The 7,042-nt window shown below is 29.5% G+C and overlaps 1 long non-coding RNA gene across 3 annotated transcripts; it reads right to left on the bottom strand.

Moving 5' to 3' along the window:
• Positions 1–865: 865 nt before the first annotated feature.
• Positions 866–4,813, bottom strand: LOC132929521 (uncharacterized). 3 transcript variants are annotated; one of them, XR_009662115.1, is made up of 4 exons: positions 4,477–4,813; positions 3,603–3,728; positions 3,151–3,544; positions 866–2,816 (listed from the first exon to the last, which is right to left on the bottom strand). It is a non-coding gene; the product is annotated as an uncharacterized LOC132929521 (long non-coding RNA). The 3 variants fall into 3 exon arrangements; XR_009662116.1 differs by having other exon boundaries at positions 3,617–3,728; XR_009662117.1 differs by lacking the exon at positions 3,603–3,728.
• Between the last annotated feature and the right edge of the window lie 2,229 nt (positions 4,814–7,042).

Below are 7,042 nucleotides of genomic sequence, written 5' to 3'. Positions count from 1 at the left end.
TAATTAATTTAAAATCGTGTGTATCATTGTTGTATTAAAATAAAAATAAATTGTACCCATTTAAATTGTTATAAAATAAAAACTTAAAATACATAAAATACAAAGTTATTTAAATTATAAAGCTCGTGAAACTTGATTATGTATATTTTATTAATAACTCAGACACTCAGTGTTTTAGTATTAGAGTGTTTAAACATTTTAATACAATTTTATGAAGATGTTTTAATAAGTAGTTAAATAACTTTTATTACAATTTTATTATTTTAAAAGTTATTTTTATAAATAATGTCAAACAAAAAATGTATAGTAATCATGAGAGATAGGATTTCTATGCATTTGTATTCTTTTTTCTTAAGTCAAAATTGATTAATACTGTCAGACGACATGTCCACAATTTGGCTTATTCTCGTTTAAATAGAATAATTATTTTTTTGCACATAATTGCATATTTAAATTTTTTTAAATCTTATCTTGGTTGGACGACCGATTCTTATCGGTAAGATAATAAGATTACTTAAACATTTGTTTTCACTAGTACGATATATAAGTTGCTGTGAAGGTACGTACTTACATTTATATTTAATACTTTATTCGGTTTCAAACACAGAATTTTAGTCAATATAAATCCATTCTGCGTTTTAATCACCAGTTGTTCGTATTTTAAAATTTGAAAGAACATATCATTACACTCATTACAGTATGTATTATTCAATATAATAATAAATAATGATTATAACAAATAATAATAAATTGATAATTAATTTATGATTTTTGTGTAAAAATTAGTTATTGTTATGTATAAGTAAAATAAAAATACTTTGTAATTAAAAAATATTTGTTTTGTATATTTTGATGAATATAATTAATGTCTCAGGTACAATTTTTCATTATATTTCAATCTTAGTCCTAATAATTATATTATACTAGATTTATATACATATGTGCAGTATTATTTCGTGTAAGAGATTATTGATTTATTCAAATTTAGAATGTTATTCAAAGGTCATTTTTGAAATATAGAATTTTGTAAATACTCAAAAAAATTTCTCCTGTAAAGCGGTCAATTATGGTCATGTATTTTAACTCATCACGGTAAGTTAATATTTTAAAACCTCAGCGAAATAATAAAAAGTAATTGAATAAACGTTCTTAAGATCTCACCTAGACGTATAGCACTATGTAACTATATAACATAATATATTAATACATAAAGCGACTAGCAAGCCGCGAGGTACATAAATATAAGGTTATTGTGTTGAATTTTATTTACTATATTTTAGTTTTATGCATTTGATTTTGTAAAACCAAAAAAGACAAACTAAAAGCATATACAGGGCGATTTTTTTTATCATGAACCGCTCATTATTTCAAAAGTACTCATGTTTTTGAAAATATTTTTTTACATTGTTTCAAGTTGTTAAAAAAATCAACGTTTTATTTAAAAAAATATGTTTTTAAATATTTTTTATCCTTATTTTTTTTAAGTTTTCATACTTTTTTGAATGACTTCGTAGTTTTAATTTCATATTCCAAAGCAGAACAATGTTTTGAGTATTTTAATACATAAAAATCGAATTTGGGGCAAGTAGTTTATGAGTTAGTTATAAGTATTCAACGTTTAGATGTGCGGAGTGGAGTCCACTACTCAGTTTGTCTAAACTTTAAATTCAATTTATATGTATCAAAATACTAATCAAAAAATTATTTTACTTTAGAATATGAAATTAAAACTCTATTTTGTCATCCAAAAAAGTAAAAAAATTAAAAAAATATAAGGATAAAAAATATTTAAAAATATAATTTTTTAATAAAAACGTTGAATTTTTAACAACTTGAAACTATGTAAAAAAATGTTTTCAAAAACATGAATACTTTTTGAAATAATGAATGGTTCATGGTAAAAGAATCACCCCGTGTATGCTTTTAGCTTTTCTTTTTTGGTTTTACAAAATCAAATGCATAAAACTAGGATAATAAATAAAATTCAACACAATAACCTTATATTTATGTACCTCGCGGCTTTGACATGGCCCTAGCGCCTGCGCTTCTCCTCAGCCGTACACACTGCCACTCAGGCCCAGATATAGGAGAATATCGAGGTTAAGTTGATAAGACCGCGGTGGCTCATTGTTACGAGATTGTCACCCCAGTCTCGTGGGTCGCGGGTTCAAATGCCGTACCGTGCGTAATTTTTTCAACTTAATTCTCGATATCTCTCCTATGACCGCAAAAATGACGCGTAAATTTGATGCGTCAAATGGCTCCCCGGCGGGGAATCGAACACCGGTCTCCCGCGTGACAGGCGGGGATACTTACCACTATACTACGGAGGAGTCAGCTTGCTAGTCGCTTTATGTATTAATACATTATGTTAAATATATATACATAGTGCTATACGTCTAAAGTAAGACTTTAAGAACGTCAAATTCAATTACTTTTTATTATTTCACTGGGGTTTTTAAATATTAATTTCCGTGATGAGTTAAAATACATGACCATAATTGACCGCTTCACAGGAGAAATTTTTTTGAGTATTTACAAAATTCTATATTCCGAAAATGACATTTTAAAATTTAAATAAATCGATAATCTCTTACCTACATATTAAAGTATTTATCTCGCAATTTTCTTTTTCTTCTGTTCAGTGTCTTTGTGGCTTTGTTTATTTAATTGTTTTGTTTTTTGGGGCGACTGGTGGTAATAATATTCTTTTGTAATGTTTTTCTCCGTGTTACAATGTTTCACAAGTTAGTCAGTGTAAATGTTCTCGAAAAGTCCAGTATCTGCATTTGAATTAAGTGGGAAATCCACCGTAACTAAAAATACAATTAAAACAGAAATCTTAAAATGAGCATTATAAAAGAGTTAAATAAACAAGTGTTTTATTTTTTTTGAACTATATTATTTAAAATTTACACATTCAAATAAGCCGAGTAAAAACGTATTATATAGTATGCAAATAAATTGTACAAATTGATATGATATATATTATACGTTATATGTATTGTATATTGATAGTAATTATTATTAAATTATAAATGTATAAAACATGTTTACCACGAATTCTAATGTTGTGTATGATATGTACTATACTTAAACCAAAATAATTCGGTTACTAAAATATAATATAATTTGTAATAATTAACAAACCTTTGATGATATCTGTTAATAACGCCGATGCAATTCTTGCAATGATACTCGTAGTTGGATTCAAGCCAGGACTACTATTAATTTCTATTAACCATGGTTCTAAATTTTCTGTTAACATGAAATCTGCCCCAAACAATTGAAAACCAAACGCTTTCCTGCTGTCCTAAAAGACTCTATGACGACTGTCGATAATGTTTCACAGATTGTAGGATATATTTGGGAAACTTAGTGGAACACTCACGAATAATGTATTCCTACAAACGACTGTTGATCGCGTGATACGGGAATATAAAAAAATAAATAAAATACACAAATATTTAATACAGACGTGATGATCAGTGTTCCCGCAACCGCAAATAGTCAAATGTACATTGTTATTAACTCATCAACACACCTACAAAAAAACCATAATGTACTTTTAAATATACAATATACACCCACGAATACAGTACTGTGCGACACAAACATCGTCGAGAAATACTTGTACGATATACAGTACAGCCCGCCGCCCGGGGTTGAAGATCCTATGTGCGAAAAAAAAAATGAACGAAGTAACACTCTGAAATAGTCTTAAAATCCTGTGAAAATTGGAAAATATACAAAAAATCACGTCAACAATAATAATAATAATAATATATATAGTCAATCGTTAGGCCGCGGCGACCGCACATATGTAGACCTTTTTATATGGGACCGCTTCGGTCCTGGCTATTGTGAACGCGAAAGAAGAAAGAAGTTGTCAAATCTATGAGTGTTTTTTATGATTCATAACTTGGTGCCTAATAAATAGCAAGCCTAACTAAATTAACGTGGATAAAATAAGTATTACCAAAAAAAAAACCTTGGAAAATCGTATATTATTACACGTTACAAACACTCAAAAATAATTATCGTTTTCGTAATGTGTACAATGTTTCCGAACAGATTCGTATGTCATTCAACGGCATCGCAGCCACCGAATAATCGGATCAGAATCGAATCGCGCGCGTTGTCAGATCATTACAGTGGCACACGAGACGGGCAGCTCAAACGAGAGCGATACACCCGTAACGCGGAACTCTTGACGAGTCACTGGAACTGTGCCATCTGCTCACTAGATCCGACGTACGCGCGAATCGTCATTTCTGCGGAACGTAACCTGCCGTAGCTCTGCGCGTGTCGACAATGTCGATAACGGACAGGGAAACGGGGTTTTTACGAATATACGTTCTGTTTGGGAAACTTAGTTGAACACTCACGAATAATGTATTCCTACAACCGACTGTTGATCGCGTAATAAGGGAATATGAAAAAATAAATAAAATACACAAATATTTTAATACATACGTGAACGATCAGTGTTCCCGCAACCGCAACTCGCAAACACTGGCAGTCTTGCGCCCGAACTGTGCCAGACTTATATAAGCCACGGAACAAAGCCAACGTCGAATTTTGTTTGTGCATACTAGAGCTTGGGGTAAGGAAATGTTAGAGCTACGAATAGGTATGAATAAAATCACTATTTAATAATTTGAGTAAAAGCGATATAATGCTTAAAATCAAAAAATATCTGACAAAAAATATAGACATCAGATGCCTTCCTTAATCGCGCAAGTCTGCCCGGGTGGGTCTTGCTACGACGGAGGAAAGACAGTGAATGTGAATGCTGGTCGTTTCACAGGGCCTTTTATACCTAGTTCATTAGCGATAACACAAGACCGGTCCGGTGTTCTGTGACAGATAACAAGAAACCGTCGAAACCCCAATAGTGCAATAGCCGATAATCGCACAATTTAAATAAAAGTTATTTTAAGAATAATATAATATTATAATAATAATAAAAATATTGATATATTAAAAATAATAATAAGATTAGGAATAAGATAATTATAATAATAATAAAAATAGTAATATTAATAAGAATAAGAATAAAAGGAAAAGAAAAATCTAGGATCTTCCCCGTGCATCCCCCCACACGGAACAGTAAAATCCCGCCTCGGACAAAAAATTAAAAGTTAAAATATTAAACAATTATATATTATTAGATTCCGAACGGAGTATTGAATGTATTCATTTTACAATGGTGTGTGTTTTTTTTTTTGTGTCATTACGTCTTGGAGTAGTAATAGTGCTTTGATTTTTGACTTCAGCCTCTCTTTGAAAAGGGTTAATTGAATCTATATGGTACTTTGGGGTTCAAAAATAAAAAAACTGAGATAGTTTTCAAACAATTGAAGTTCTTGTCCCTACAAATCTTATTAAAAACCAGAATTATGTTATCTCCATTATTTCAGGAGATATTGCAATGGGTAAATCCTCAACCTCGTGAAACATCCTGTATACAATATGGTACCCATAAAATGGGTTCAAAACCCTAAGGCGCATATGCCGAAATCGTAGATAAAAAAAATAAAAACTGTTATTCTGGACGAGTGTAGCTGCAGTGAAAACGAATATTATATTCCACTAGAGTAGGGGAATAGCTAAGACATGATATTATAATATATCATTTTATCTTTGCACTTTGCTTTACGCATACTATATACAACAGACCAAGCGTGAAGGAAAAAATTGTATTTTAGATACCCATATAAATATATATGTTTGCATTCATAGTTAAGTATACCCACAAACTATTTGAATAATGGGTCTGGAAAAACCCTGAAAAGTAACGGAAAAACAGAAATTTTTACGCATAACCAGTTTTTGACAAAATCGATTTTTATATTTTGCTATAAATCAAAAACATTGTTTAAATACTTGAAATTTTCACCAAATGTTTAGCGTTACCTATTAAATTTTAAAAATATTTAGAATTTTTTTTTAACTATTTATGGATCATTGAAATTTTCGATTTTTCTAAATTTATTTTTTTGAAACTCCGATAAATAAAATTTGGATTTCTAAAAAGTTTTTAAATTTTAATACAAGGTTTATTATAAGATGTTTTTATCATAATAAAAAAAAAATCAAAATTCGTTTTTAGTTACAAATTTTGTTTATAAGCTTATAAGCATTATAAGTTCAAATGTTTACAAAATATTTCAAAATCGCGAAAATTTGCAAGGATTTTTGAAGTTGAAAATTCATAAATTTTTTGTAATCTATATCTAAGGTTAAAAAACCCAACATAAGGTTCTTCATAACTTTTTCTTCAAATAACTGTAAAAAAAACCCCTAGCGTCAATATAGAAAATATTTAAGACCGTATGAAATTTAAAATTTTACGAAATCGCGTAAAATATAAGGATACATCCTAAAGCGATTAAAATATTTGTTGTTATTCAAGAGGTTAGGTAAGGTAAGGTCCAATAATATACAATAAACCACTAACCAGTCAATGTCACTACTTCTATAATAAATAAATTATAAAAATCTATTCATTTTTGTAGATTTTCTAATCAATTAATTATAAGTCCTCAGGACTTAGTCAACACAAATGCATATTGGCAACAGACAACCAAACTCCAGCACTTAGACTAACATTCTCCCAGCCAATTACCTCTTACCTACATAAGTTGATTATTTAAAATTTATGACATAGTTTATACATTAAAATTATTATTTATAAGGTTATTGAGTACTCCAACACCACCAAAATTACATCGCTCATTATACATACTAGATACCTACCAAGTTCTATTATTGAGTACTGGGGTTAAAAACCTCTACATTATTTAAATAACAAAATATATCTACCATAATACATTAATACCATAGCCATGTACACCAATCTAGCATTTAATATATTATAAAATAAGTAATAAATTAGCATGGCTTACAGCATGTATACAATTATCCAATACACCAACTCCTAAATATTTTTGACTACCTAACTAACATATCAATCCTGGGAATTCAACAGGTTAGGTTGTCTTAATCATCTCGATCACGATTATCTACTAGTAGTGAT

This window comes from Rhopalosiphum padi, chromosome 4 (assembly GCF_020882245.1).
Source record: "Rhopalosiphum padi isolate XX-2018 chromosome 4, ASM2088224v1, whole genome shotgun sequence".
NCBI lineage: Eukaryota > Metazoa > Arthropoda > Insecta > Hemiptera > Aphididae > Rhopalosiphum > Rhopalosiphum padi.
The sequence above is the reverse complement of the archived record's forward strand: the minus strand, read 5'-3'. Positions and strand labels throughout refer to the sequence as shown.